Source organism: Macaca fascicularis, chromosome 7, assembly GCF_037993035.2.
Source record: "Macaca fascicularis isolate 582-1 chromosome 7, T2T-MFA8v1.1".
NCBI classification, from domain to species: Eukaryota; Metazoa; Chordata; class Mammalia; order Primates; family Cercopithecidae; genus Macaca; species Macaca fascicularis.
Genome location: NC_088381.1, coordinates 49,266,741 through 49,281,566, shown reverse-complemented (window position 1 = coordinate 49,281,566; position 14,826 = coordinate 49,266,741). Strand labels below are relative to the sequence as shown.

General features: G+C 41.9%; 1 pseudogene; it reads right to left on the bottom strand.

Moving 5' to 3' along the window:
• Positions 1–13,628: 13,628 nt before the first annotated feature.
• On the bottom strand, positions 13,629–14,565 carry LOC141407212 (prohibitin 1 pseudogene; annotated as a pseudogene).
• Positions 14,566–14,826: the final 261 nt, after the last annotated feature.

The window sequence follows — 14,826 nt, the reverse complement described above, 5'->3', positions numbered from 1 at the left end:
ATGATTATTCAATTTTAAAGTTGTGGCCCTTTGAAGAAAACAAAGCAATATTCATTTGTCAAATTGTTGAAAATGCTACTGTGCTCTTCTTGTATGCCTGTATTTTTATTAGTTAATTCAACAAGTCAGTTGTTCACTAACATGTCAGGCACTGTGCTAGATGTTGAGGTTAAGAAGATAAATAGGCCAGATGCGGTGGCTCACGCCTGTCTGTAATTCCAGCACTTTGGGAGGCCGAGGCTAGTGGACTGCCTGAGGTCGGGAGTTTTGAGACCAGCCTGGCCAGACGGTGAAATCCCGTCTCTACTAAAAATGCAAAAAAAAAAACAAAAACAAAAAATTAGCCAGGTATGGTGGCAGGGAGGCAGAGGTTGCAGTGAGCCGAGATCCCGCCATTGCACTACAGCCTGGGCAACAGAACGAGACTCCGTCTCAAAAAAAAGAAAAGATAAATAAAACCATTTCAGCTCTCAAGAAGTTCTCAGACTAGTAAGAGAAGCAGACATGTAAACCATTAATTATAACATAAGTACTATAGTAGAAGTATGATCTGAATGTTAGAGAAGCAGGAATATATGTATCTAACTCAGTGTAGAAGGCACACAAGGGTGTAATGGAAGGATTCCTAGAGAAAGTGTGGCCTGAGCTGGCTGGACGTAGTGACCTATGCCTGTAATCCCAGCACTTTGGGAGGCTGAGGCAGGCGGATCACGAGGTCAGGAGATCGACACCATCCTGGCTAAGACGGTGAAACCCCGTCTCTACTAAAAATACAAAAAAAAAATTAGCCAGGCATGGTGGCGGGCGCCTGTAGTCCCAGCTACTCTAGAGACTGAAGCAGGAGAATGGCGTGAACCCGGGAGGCGGAGCTTGCAGTGAGCCGAGACCGCGCCACTGCACTCCAGCCTGGGCGACACAGCAAGACTCTGTCTCAAAAAAAAAAAAAAAAATAGCGGGGCGTGGTGGCTTACACCTGTAATCCCAGCACGTTGGGAGGCAGAGGCAGGTGGATCACGAGGTCAGGACATCGAGACCATCCTGGCTAACACGATGAAACCCCATCTCTACTAAAAATATTTTTTTAAAAAATTAGCCGGGCGTGGCGGCGGGCGCCTGTAGTCCCACCTACTCGGGAGGCTGAGGCAGGAGAACAGCATGGATCCGGGAAGCAGAGCTTGCAGTGAGCCAGGATCGAGCCACTGCACTCTAGGCTGGGCGACATAGCAAGACTCCGTCTCAAAAAAAAGTGTGACCTGAGCTGCACATTGGAGGACAAATAAATGATGTTCTGGGAAGAGGAATGTGAATGTACATATAAAATATGTTAAGTGTGAAAAACGGCATATTTGAGCCATGCCCTATTGGGGGAACTGCCAGAAATTAAGCATGCCTGAAATTTTGGGTGTATATAAGACCGTTACGGCCTGGCACGGTGGCTCATGCTTGTAATCCCAGCACTTTGGGAGCCGAGGCAGGCGGATCACAGGAGGCTAGGAGTTTGAGACCAGCCCGGCCAACATGGCGAAACCCTGTCTCTACTGAAAATACAAAAAATGAGCCAAAGGTAGTGGCACTTGCCTGTAATCACAGTTACTTGGGGGAGGGCTGAGGCACAAGAATCGCTTGAACCGGGGAGGCAGAGGTTGCGTGAGCCAAGATTGCACCACTACACTCCAGCCGGGAGACAGAGCAAGACCCTGTCTCAAAACAAAACAAAAACCTGCTGGAAATGCCATTGTCCCTTCTTGTGCCCTTCCCCTAGAAAGGTCCCTTTTTTATTTTTTTTATCCTCTTTCACTTTCTCTTTACATAACCTGGCTCAAGGCTCTTCAGCTTGCAAATGATAAGAGGTGGAAATCAAAGCCCTGATTCATCTCTCTGTCTCTAGTCTGTTCTCCTTCTCTTATGCTACTTTGAAGATTTTCCATTCTTTGAATAAAATTTGTCATTATTTTACTAGGATTTTTGTGAGGGAGACTGTGCTAGGTTGCGCTTTACTGGACTAATTTTGATCATTTAGATTTTATAGAGCTAATAGGATGAGTGCAAGTAGGGGAAGATGTATTCCATATTAATTCAATTAAATATACATATACTGAATGCAGTTGGACGTAACCATTGTGTTAGCTATTATTGAAAATACAAATCAGGTTACATTTTCTGTCCTTAAGAAGCTTATATTCTAATACAGGAAATTGTACAGGAAAAAATCTAATGCCAGATGGTTCGTCAAACAGCTGTCTGTTAAGCTTAGCACTAGGGCCATGTTTCTCAACTTTTATTTTCATTATTATCCCCCTTATGGAACCTTTTTAGACCTGTTTTTCCTATTCAGCACCCCACTATACAATTTTAACACCATGGATATACCGTATATGCTTTAATGGACTGTATGTGTATCTATGCTTTGCATAAAAAACATACTTTTTTTCATACCCTCCCAAAAAAACAATTTTTTCCCCTTGGGGAATAATACTGCCCATGTTGAAAGCGTGTACACTAAACTAGAGTTACCATTTCTGAGGTCTAAGATTGGGAGTAAAATTCTAGTTTCAGGATTTTAGTAAATATCTAACCATATATTATAATTTAGAAATTAAATTTTCTGAGTTCAGATAAAACGCACAGCACTGTCAGCATCAGATCAAAAAATAAAATAATTACATATGCATATACTTGTGTGGCTAAGCCCAGGGTTGTCACATTGTGCAACTTCAGGAGAGTATATTTACAGTATAGTCTGTGTGATGGGAAGGAAAGGAGGGAATGAAAAATAATTTGAAATTATAACCGTGATATGATTAAAAGACAAAATCAACTTAAAGTTTTCTTGACATTCTTATCTTGTACAGAATTATGTGTTTGTCTTTTGCAATATATAATTAATTCTCTGTGAATGTTTAAGTCACCCACATACTAATTTACATACAGGCCAAAAATGTATTCCAACCAGAATATTCACAGAATATACACACTTATTTTATTCTTGAATATAGAGCTAAGAACATGAATGCTGTGCTAATTTTTACTCTATAAAGACATTATAAATCAGTTTTATCAAAGCTTAAGTACCCACCCTAGGACAAAAATAAATTATTCTGACCTATATGCCAAGGAACTAAAGGAGATCTCTAGCCACCAAAAAACCTGTGAGGAACTGAATTCCTACCAGATAACTGAAAGCCTTGGCTTAACAGCCTATGAGGATCTTCATTCTGCCAACAACCATGTAAGCAAACTTGGAAGTGAATCTTCCTGCAAACAAGATTGCAGCCCTGGGCAAGATGTTTGCATCTCTGTGAGAGATCCTGAAACACAGAACCCAGCTAAGCCACACCCACATTCTGACCCATGGATACTCTGAAATAATAAATGTTCACTGTTGTTTTTTGTTTGGTTAGTTTTGTGTGTGTATGGTTGAGTTTTTTGGGTGTTCCCCCTCCCCCGAGATGAGGTCTGGCTATGCTGCCCAAGCTGGTCTCTAACTCCTGGGCTTAATCAGTACTTCTACCTCAGCCTCCTGAGTAGCTACGATTACAAACGTGCACCATTGTGCCCTGTTGTTGTTTTTTAATTGAATTCTCCTTCACTTCCACCAAACCATCTCCTTTTAAAGATCGACTGTTCAATAAGTACCTGAACAGTTGATAGATTCCACATACTATACTATAGAACTTAGCACTTCTTTATAGCATTTATCAAATTTGCACTTAAACAGTATGTTATCTCTCTGAATTGGTAAATTACATAAGGATGAGAACATTCCTGTTGTGTTTATTACTACAAACCATATATATAACACAGTTTTTGATATTTAGAAGACATGCAATAAATAAGGTAAAAATTTATCTCCCCATTCGCTTTACCAAGTTATATCCTTGTCCTATGTTATATATAAAAATAAAATCTAGATAAAGGTCTAAAGAAAGAAAACATAAAATTAGTAGAAGAAATATTGTTTAATATGTAAATATTTGGGAGTGGGGAAGGTTATCAAGGATAGTACCAAAGGCAATATCTATAAAGCAAAAGATTGATAGGTATGATCATACAATTTGATACTTTCTTCTGCAAAAACAACATAAATAAAAGATACAAACTGGAAAAATACTTACAAAATATATGACATGAGGTTATTTATCCTTAATGTATAGAAGTCTTATATGAATTAATAAGAAACACATGTACACATATTAGTGTTTTGGAGAGATGGACAGAGAACATAAACTGAAATACAAATGTCTAATAAATGACCAAAAGTTAAACTTTATTAGTAATTGAAATGGAAATTGATAACAAGCTATCATTTCTACCTGTCAGAATAATAGAGACTTTATAAAAAACTAACACTGAGTTTCGATGGGAGAAATGCAAGGACAGAATGACTACTTATAGGAGTACAAATCGGTAGTTTTTTTAGAGGGCAATTTGTAAGTAAGAAAAACCTTTAAATGAGCATGCCCTATGATCTAGCAATAATTCTTTTAGCAATTTAACCTAAAAAAATTTGTACCAAACTTTAGCTGCAAAAATGTTCAGGGAATCAACTGGTTAAACAAATTGTGGCCGAGCGTGGTGGCTCACGCCTGTAATCCCAACACTTTGGGCGGCCAAGGAGGGTGGATCTTGAGGTCAGAAGATCGAGACCATCCTGGCTAACACAGTGAAACCCCGCCTCTACTGAAAATACAAAAAATTAGTGGGGAGTGGTAGCGGGCGCCTGTAGTCCCAGCTACTCAATAGGCTGAGGCAGGAGAATCACTTGAACCTGGGAGGCAGAGGTTGCAGTGAGCTGAGATCGCACTATTGCACTCCAGCCTGGGCGACAGAGCGAGACCCTGTCTCCAAAAAAAAAAAAAAAAAAAAAATTAAAACAAACAAAATTGTATACAGAATATAAAATCAAAAACTATGTCCCCATTTAAAATGATATCGTGGAATATGAATTGACCTGGAAAGATGGTCATCGTATGTGGTTGAACAAAGAAAAAAGAGGCAAATTCATCCATTTTAAGTATGTGATTCAATGAGGGTTTTTTTTTGTTTTTTTTTGTTTTTTTTTTTTTTTTGTTTGTTTGTTTTTTGAGACGGAGTCTCACTCTGTCGCCCAGGCTGGAGTGCAGTGGCCGGATCTCAGCTCACTGCAAGCTCCGCCTCCCGGGTTCACGCCATTCTCCTGCCTCAGCCTCCCGAGTAGCTGGGACTACAGGCGCCCGCCGCCTCGCCCGGCTAGTTTTTTGTATTTTTTAGTAGAGACGGGGTTTCACCGTGTTAGCCAGGATGGTCTCGATCTCCTGACCTCGTGATCCGCCCGTCTCGGCCTCCCAAAGTGCTGGGATTACAGGCTTGAGCCACCGCGCCCGGCCAATTCAATGAGTTTTAATACATTTATAGCATTTACAGAGTTGTACAGCCATCACATTCCAATTAAAATGATCTTTCTTTTCTTGCTTACCTATATTTTCTTCTGCTTCTATGCTAGGTATGTATAACTGGCCATTTTAAAAGTTAAATTCCCCCTTCAATACTGACTCCTCCAAAAAAAAAAAAAAAGAGGCAAATTTAAAATGTCAAAATAATAGTAACGGTAGCTAAAACGTTTTCCAAAGAATGAAAAAGATAACAAGCAAATACACTTTAATTTTTGTAGAGAGATTAAACACTTGCAGAGAGATTGGAGGACCTGCTTTCAGTCTGTGTAAGTGTTCCTATTTGCAAAAGGGCTTTACTCTTATCCCCACCTACCCTCTCTTTCTCTGACCTTGCTGATCCTCCCAATGTATTTTGGCTTTAAAAGGATAAGGAGTTTTAGTATGGGATTTATTAAAAGTCCTAATTCAGCCTTAATTCCTAAAAGTAAAAGAAACTAGGCTTGATAAACATAAGGAAACATGAATTCAAGAAATAGATAAGAACAAAAAAACACAATAGAAAATGTTAGTGGGGCACGATGGTTCACACTGTAATCCCAGCACTTTGGGAGGCTGAGCCCAGGAGTTTGAGACCACCAGCCTGGTCAATATATTGAGACCCCATCTCTACAAAAGATTTAAAAAGTGGTGCTCACTGTGGTCCCAGCTATTCAAGAGGCTGAGGTGGGAGAATCACTTGAGCCTGGGAGATTGAGGGTACAGTGAGCTATGATCACACCACTGTACTACAGCCTGGGTGACAGAGCAAGACCCTGTTAAAAAACTGCTACTGAAATACATTGCTTTTTCAAAGATCAATATATAATAACCAATTGTTATAGCTGTGAAAATTATACATTATATACAAAATAAAAAGCACTGATTTACCACGTTGGGCAAAACCACAATAATTTTCCAACTCTAAGCCACTTCTGCCATCATCAAGATATCAGATCCAAAAGTATCAGAAAAATAGGGATGAGACTTGAAATTTTCTAAAAATGTTACGCTACTCAGATACATTTTGCTTTATAGAAATAGAAGGAGAACACACATAAAATGCATATTTACCTGTGTATCACTGTTAGAATGTAAGCTAGTGCTAGAATAAATATGAAAATATAGAAGGGGTTGAAATGCCAAAGTCCTTTCATATCAGGAGACAAAAGATCAAAAGATACACTTTTCGCATAACAGAATCACAGAGTGTTATGACACAGTAATTGTTTCTACTTCAACTTATTTATGAATGAGAAAATCAGAACAAGTATGACCTGTCCATAGTGATATATTAGCTAGTTACTATCAAAAAAAACACAAAACTCGCGTCTCTTTCATCATAGTCTAGTACATTTTCCTTTTTCTTTCTTTCTTTCTTTTTTTTTTTTTTGAGATGGAGTCTCACTCTGTCGCCAGGCTAGAGTGCAGCGGCACAATCTCGGCTCACTGCAACCTCCGCCTCCTGGGTTCAAGTGATTCTCCTGCCTCAGCCTCCCAAGTAGCTGGGACTACAGACGCCTGCCACCATGTCCAGCTAATTTTTGTATTTTTAGTAGAAACAGGGTTTCATCATGTTGGCCAGAATGGTCTTGATCTCTTGACCTTTTGATCCACCCGCCTCGGCCTCCCAAAGTACTGGGATTACAAGTGTGAGCCACCACGCCCAGCCTATTTTTCTTTAATCCTTGCTTTTATAGGATACAATAGAGTAGAAGCTCTGGAGTCTAAATGCTTGATTTCAAATCCTGTGTCACCACCTAACTAGCTATGTAATTTTGGCCAAGTTACTCAATATTTTTGGATCTTATCTGTATAGTAGAGGATCTAATAGTACTCAAAATAAAAGTACAACAATTGATATATTGTATGTAAAATGCTTAATACAGTGCCTAGCACATGGTAAGCATTCAATAAACACTAGCTATTTGTTACTCAGTGTAAATAAAGTTGTTTTTTTTTTTTTTTTAGAGGAGTCTCGCTCCATCGCCCAGGCTGGAGTGTGATGGCGTGATCCAGCTCACTGCAACTTCTGCCTCCTGGGTTCAAGCGATCTCCTGCCTCAGCCTCCTGAGTAGCTGGGATTACAGGAGCCACCACCATGCCCGACTAATTTTTGTATTTTTAGTAGAGACAGGATTTCACCATGTTGGCCGGGCTGGTTTCAAACTCCTGACCTCAGGTGATCCATGCACCTCGGACTTCCAAAGTGCTGGGATTACAGGTGTGAGTAACCGCACCCAGCCTAAATAAAGTTTTTAAATGATAACATCACAGGCAAGAGTGTGACTAAAAATATGTAAAACAAGGGGTTAAAGAAGTTGAATTTGTGTGTGGAAGCAGAGAAGAGAGAAAAGGGCATGGTGTGGAGAGGGAAATTATAAGTCAGGAAACAAACTAGATTTAATTACAGCAAGATAATGAGAAGAAAACTGGACCATAGGATAATTTTATTTTGTTTTATCTATTTATTTTTTGAAACACGGCCTCACTCTGCCTCCTAGGGTGGAGTGCAGTGGTGTGATCATGGTTCATTGCAGCCTCAAACTCACGGGCTCAAGTGATCCTCCCACCTCAGCTTCCTGAGTAGCTGGGACTACCGGCGCACGCCACTACACCCAGCTAACTTTTTAAAATTTTTTGTAGGGACCGGGTCTCACTATATTGCCCAGAATGGTCTCGAACTCCTGAACTCAAGGCATCCTCTGATCTTGTTCTCCCAAAGTGCTGGGATTATAGGCATGAGCCACCCTGCCCAGGCTAAGGCAAATCTTACCATAATAATTAGTTCTTTTTTTTTTTTTTTTTTGAGACGGAGCCTCTCGCTCAGTCGCCCAGGCTGGAGTGCAGTGGCGCGATCTCGGCTCACTGCAAGCTCCGCCTCCCGGGTTCACGCCATTCTCCTGCCTCAGCCTCTGAAGTAGCTGGGACTACAGGCGCCCGCCACCACGCCCAGCTAATTTTTTGCATTTTTAGTAGAGACGGGGTTTCACCGTCTTAGCCAGGATGGTCTCGATCCCCTGACCTCGTGATCCGCCCGCCTCAGCCTCCCAAAGTGCTGGGATTACAGGCGTGAGCCACCGCGCCCGGCCAACAATTAGTTCTTAACAAACCAACCAACAAACTACATCCGGGCATTGTGGCTCACGCCTATAATCCCAGCACTTTGGGAGACTGAGGCAGGGGGGCGGGGCGCGGGGGGGATCACTTGAGGTCAGAAGTTCCAGACCAGCCTAACATGGTGAAACCCCATCTCTACTAAAAATACAAAAATTAGTCGGGCGTGGTGGTGGGCACCTGTAATCCCAGCTACTCAAGAGACTGAGGCAGGATAATTGTTTGAACCCAGGAGGCAGAGTTTGCAGTGAGCCGAGATTGTGCCATTGCACTCCAGCCTGGGCAACAAGAGCTAAACTCCATATCAAAAAAAAAAAAAAATACACACACACACACACACACACACACACACACACACTCTAAAATCTGGATCACATATGCTGTATAAAGTGAATTATATCACCCTACCAAACAGTTGAAGGCCAGAAAGTTTGGTTCCGGAGTCAGAGCCAAAACTGTTTCAGGTGGTAGCTGCAGGCATACCCATTAACCAATGGTAACACAAAGAGACTTTTGTCCACATATTTATAGAATTTTGTCCCCAGTTTTTATAGGGAAATTTGTTGAAGGTTACCAAAACAATGATAGCACTCTTAAGAGTTCTATGGACCCCATCTTGAACCTTTCTTCTAAGATGGCAGTGTCCATGTAAGCTCTTTATGTGCCCTTAAAAACAGCTAGAGGTATTAGAAATTAGAATCTTTGTAATCAATTCTTGGTTCCTCAGAATGCCCAAACAAGTAAAATTGACTGGGTTTGCAGCTGGAAGGGACTTTAGACGTCCCTAATTTTACAGAAGGGAAAACTGAGGCTCTACAGCATAAACTAACTTGCCTATCATCAAAGTAGCCAACAGCAGAGCTGGCACTAGAATTTCAGTCACCTAATTTCTAGTGCAGTACTATTTCTACTGTCAGAAGTTATTAAAATTGTATATTTAAATGAGTCTTTTAAAAAAGTCAGTCCAGAGATTCCTAAATAATTACCCAGGAGCTTGTCCTGGATCGGCTGTAAAAAATTATTAGTAGTGCTTCTTAGAGATACATACCTTTGGCTCCATCTTCAGAGATTCTGATTCAGTATTGTCAGGATATGGAATCTGTATTGTTTAAAACTTTCGAGTTAATTCTCTTGATCAGCTAGGCCTGGGAAGCATTCTCTGGACCAGTCATTTATCAGATGTACCAGTACCATCGATAACATTAGTACAGCTTCTGCTTGAATACCTTCAATATAAAATCTATTACATAAACAAGTCCTTGATAGTATGATACCTAAGCAAAGGAGGATGAGGACGAGGTTTAAATTCTATTTTAAACTTTAGAAACCTCTACTCAAGTTTAGGCAAAGAAGTAGGATTTCTCCGGCAGGGCACCACAGTTCATGCCTGTAATCCCAGCACTTTGGAAGGCCGAGGTGGGCAGATCACCTGAGGTCAGGAGTTCGAGACCAGCCTGGCCAAAATGGTGAAACCCCGTCTCTACTAAAAATACAAGAATTAGCTGGGCATGGTGGCATGCACCTGTAATCCCAGCTACTCAGGAGGCTGAGGCAGAAGAATCATTTGAATCCGGGAGGTGGACGTTGCAGTGAGCCAAGATTGTACCATTGCATTCCAGCCTGGGCAAAAGAGCAAGACTCTGACTCAAAAAAAAAAAAAAGTAGAATTTCTCCATGTCTTAATAAATTGGGCATATGTGTCAGTTTTCACATAATTTGGGGCTGTGTTAATGGAACCATGGAAATAGGCAGAATATCTGTTGAGTTCAATGGTAAAACTCAGGAAGCTGAATGTAATGGTACTTTAGACTGTGTCTAAATGGTATTAAGACTGTATCTTAATTTATGAATTATGTGTTCATGCTTCTTGGCACTTGTAATTAAGGTTTCACTATCAAATACATCAGTGTACATCTCACTCTGAAGCTAGCTATATAGAGAACAAGCAATAAATTTATTATAAAAGCTATTATACAATTACTATTAGCATAGTAATATAACTTAGTTAATTTCAGAATTTATTTTCCCCTTCTCCTTCCTAAAGAACTTTGCTTTTGTTCAACATTTCCCCTCTCTTCCATGAATTCTATATAATTCTTTGAAGCTCACCTTATCTCTAGCCCTAGCTGTTTTATTAGGACTAGTGAAAACATGGTATTCCTACTTCCATGCCCATATTTGTTACTTGCTCCAGAACTAGGCTTAAGGCAATCAGCACATAGCATTCTTATGGTGACTATCACTGGTCTGGGGGAGAATATACATTGACCAATCAAACTGAAGGGAGAGACTTACATTCAACAGTAGGTGAGAGGTTTCCTTTCTCTCCACTTATACTTGAATAAGGGTACATGTTACCACTACTGCTGCTGGCAGCCATCATGTGGCCAAGAGGAAAGCCATTTAAGGATGAACCCTACACTCTGAGGAAGGCAGAGCTGGGAGAATAGCATAGAAATGGAGCCAGAGCATGGCTCTCTAGACACCCTAACCACTGGACTTTGTTTTGCAAGATAACAAAATTCCATATTGTTTTAGCTGGTGTGAATTAGGTTTCATTATATACAGCTGAAAATATCATAACTATTCAAGCATAAAATATATTGTGAGGTGGGCAGGGGATATGTTGGAAATCTCTGTCCTCTTAATTTTGATGCTCCAAAACTGCTCTAAAAAATAAAGTCTTCTAAAAAATACATATTGCAAGGTTCAGCCCAACAAATACTTTAGTATAATGTGACCTGCTCTAATCCTCAGACTATGGCAAAATTATATTTGATCTAACCAATGAGTATTTGACTTGGAGTCTCTGAGTTTCTGGCTGCATCACCAAGACTTCATTCGTAAGGCTATTGTCCTACCTACAAAATATGTAAACTCTTATTGAGGGACACAGTATGAGAAAGGCTCTCTAGCACCATTCAGAAGCTGTGCCATGGTGTTCGCATCAGTATATATTATACTTAGTAATAGGTAATGAGTCTGCATAAAGATTTACTTACTTATTAAGCACATGCAAAGACTGAAAGGTGAGGACATTGAGGTACAAGCAGAAGTAGGGGACTGTAATGTCAAGGAAGCAGAAGGAAAAAATGTTTTGAGAAGGAAAGGATGATCAGCTGTTCAAGTGCTGCTAGAAGCTTTCTTGGAATTTCAAATGCAAGTGAGTAGGCAAGGTATTCACACATTATCAAACAAAGTTGCATATAGTAAATGTGATGTGAATTCAAAGGTTGTACATTCTAGCTCTTTCCTACTCAAAAGAAGCATCACTTAGGAGTTGTTACAATTGCAGAACCAGCCAAACATAGTGGCTCACACCTGTAATCCATAAGAGGCCCTAGGCAGGAGGATCACCTGAGCTCAAGAGTTCAAGACTAGCCTGGGCAATATGGTGAAAGAAACTCCATCTCTACAAAAAAATACAAAACATAGCTGAGTGTGGGGGCACGTGCCTATAATCCCAGCTACCCCGGAGGCTGAGGTGGGAGGGTAGGTTGAGGCTGCAGTGAGGTGTGATTGCACCACTATGTTCTTCAGCCTGAGCAACAGAGCAAGACTCTGCCTCCAAAAAAAAAAAAAGGAAGCACAGAACCTCAGATGCCAGTCCCACCAATCTCACCCAGAATCTATTAAATCAAAATTTTACTTTTTTTTTTTTTTTTTTTTTTTTTTTTGAGATGGAGTCTCACTCTGTCACCCAGGCTGGAGTGCAGTGGCGCGATCTCGGCTCACTGCAAGCTCCGCCTCCAGGGTTCATGCCATTCTCCTGCCTCAGCCTTTCGAGTAGCTAGCTGGGACTACAGGCACCCGCCACCACACCCGGCTAATTTTTTGTATTTTTAGTAGAGGCGGGGTTTCACCATGTTAGCCAGGATGGTCTTCATCTCCTGACCTTGTGGTCCACCTGCCTCAGCCTCCCAAAGTGCTGGGATTATAGGTGTGAGCCACCGCGCCCAGCCACAATTTTACGTTTTAACAACAAACTGATGAAGGCTGGCATTTTAGGAATTTAACCAAGTGATACACAGTATGAAGTGAAGAGAAGCAATCTAGAAGTAAGGGGATAGGCTTGGTTTTTGTATTTTTTTAACCACTTTTGTCTTCCTTTTAATCGAAATTTTATATTTTACATATTTACATATATGCATATATAAGTATATATACATATACAATTCATTTTCACCTATAAATGTATATATACATATAAAATGTATGTATATATGTACAATTCTTTTTACCTTTAAAAACGTGTGGTGTATGGCTGGGCGCTGAGGCTCACACCTGTAATCCCAGCACTTTGGGAGGCCGAGGTGGGCGGATCACGAGGTCAGGAGATCCAGACCATCCTGGCTAACACGGTGAAACCCCATCTCTACTAAATATACAAAAAATTAGCTGGGCAAGGTGGTGGGCGCCTGTAGTCCCAGCTACTCGGGAGGCTGAGGCAGGAGCCTGGGAGGCGGAGCTTGCAGTGAGCCAAGATTGTGCCACTGCACTCCAGCCTGGGCGACAGAGCAAGACTCCGTCTCAAAAAAAAAAAAAAAAAAACACTGTGTATATATGTATATTTTTGTGTATACATAAATGTTATATATATATATATTTAATGTAGTGGTCCACACCTATAATCTCAGTACATAGGGAGGCTGAGGCAGGAGGATCACCTGAGGTCAGTAGTTCAAGATTGGTTTGGGCAGCACAAGACCCTGTCCTCCTTTTATTTTTTAGATGGAGTCTCCCTCTGTCGCCCAGGAGTGCAGTGGTGCAATCTCAGCTTACTGCAACCTCTGCCTCCCAAGTTCAAGCGATTCTCCTGCCTCAGCCTCCCGAGTAACTGGGGCTACAGGCATACTACGCCCAGCTAATTTTTGTATTTGTAATACCATGTTGGCCAGGTTGGTCTCGAGCTCCAGACCTCAAGTCATCCACCCACCTCGGCCTCCCAAAGTGCTGGGATTACAGGCATGAGCCACCGCTCCCAGCCTGAAGTAATTTTACTTTTATTTCCTTCACTTTAAGCCAATAATGAAATTTCACAGTGATTCCTGGGGTAGGGGGAGAAGGAAGGCGGTGTTTGGAATCATCGGGGCTGTGGCCCAGCTGCCCCGCACGGATGCAGGCAGGGTGGGCCCTCACTGGGGCAGCGGAAGGAGCAGGTACTTCCCCGCCTCAGGAGCGTGAGAGCTGGCCCGCGGTATCCCCGGTGGCTTCCGGCTGGCCCGGCTCCAGCAGGCCAGTCCCCGCGGTGGCCAGTGAGGTAGTGAACCGCTCGGCTGCCTTGGAGTAGCCCTCAGCAGATATCATGGCTGCCTTTTTTCTGCTGCCCAGCCTTTTGCACCACAAATCTGGCCCTCTCTGCTTCCTGCTGAGCCACGTGTTTGGCTTCCACTGCTTCTGTGAACTCCTTCCCGAAGGTCAGATGTGTCGAGGAGACGTCCTCCAGGATGAGCCAAAAGGAGGCTGCTGCTCCGTAAGGTCGTCCTTCACCTGCCTGGAGACCACCTCTCTCTGGGTGATTGCTTCTGCAGCCTCAAAGCGAGCCACCACCTGCTTAAGGATGTCTGTAGTGATGTATGGCAGCACAGGCTCATCACAGCGCTCTCCGATGCTGGTGAAGATGCAAGGAAGCTGGCTAGGGACAGGCAGGAAGAGGATGCACAGTGGGGTATTGACATTCTGTAAGTCTTTGCTACCAGTGATGACTGGCACCTTATGTGGTCAAGAATGACAAAGGTAATTGGTTTCTGTATCCATGGGATGAGAAAGTGAGTTCGTTCCCCTACCACAATGTCCTGTACCCCAGAATCGGTCAAAGATGACAGCTCTGTGCCCAGCATCCACATTATATAAGGCAAGAGTTCACCATGCCTCCTGCAACAGCTAAGGCCAGGCCAAACTTGCCAATGGACTCAAACACTCTGGCAGCCATGTTTCCTTCTGCTGGACCCTCTCACACTTGCTTCCACTGACCTCCACATGAATTCCTCAGCCACGCATACAAAATCTTTTTTTTTTTTTTAATTAGCTGGGCATGGTGGTGCACACCTGTCATCTTAGTTACTCAGGAGACTGAGGAGGGAGAATTGCTTGAGCCCAGGAGTTGGCAGCTGCAGTGAGCTATGATTGGGCCACTGCACTCTGGCCTACGTGACAGAGCAGGACACTGCCACTAAAATTAAAAAAATTTAAACTTTAAAATTTTAAAAATAAAAAATATATAATACATATAATTCTTTTTTCACCTTAATTTTTTTTTTCTTTAACACCTCCTTACTGATTCATAAAAAGCTTCCTTGGC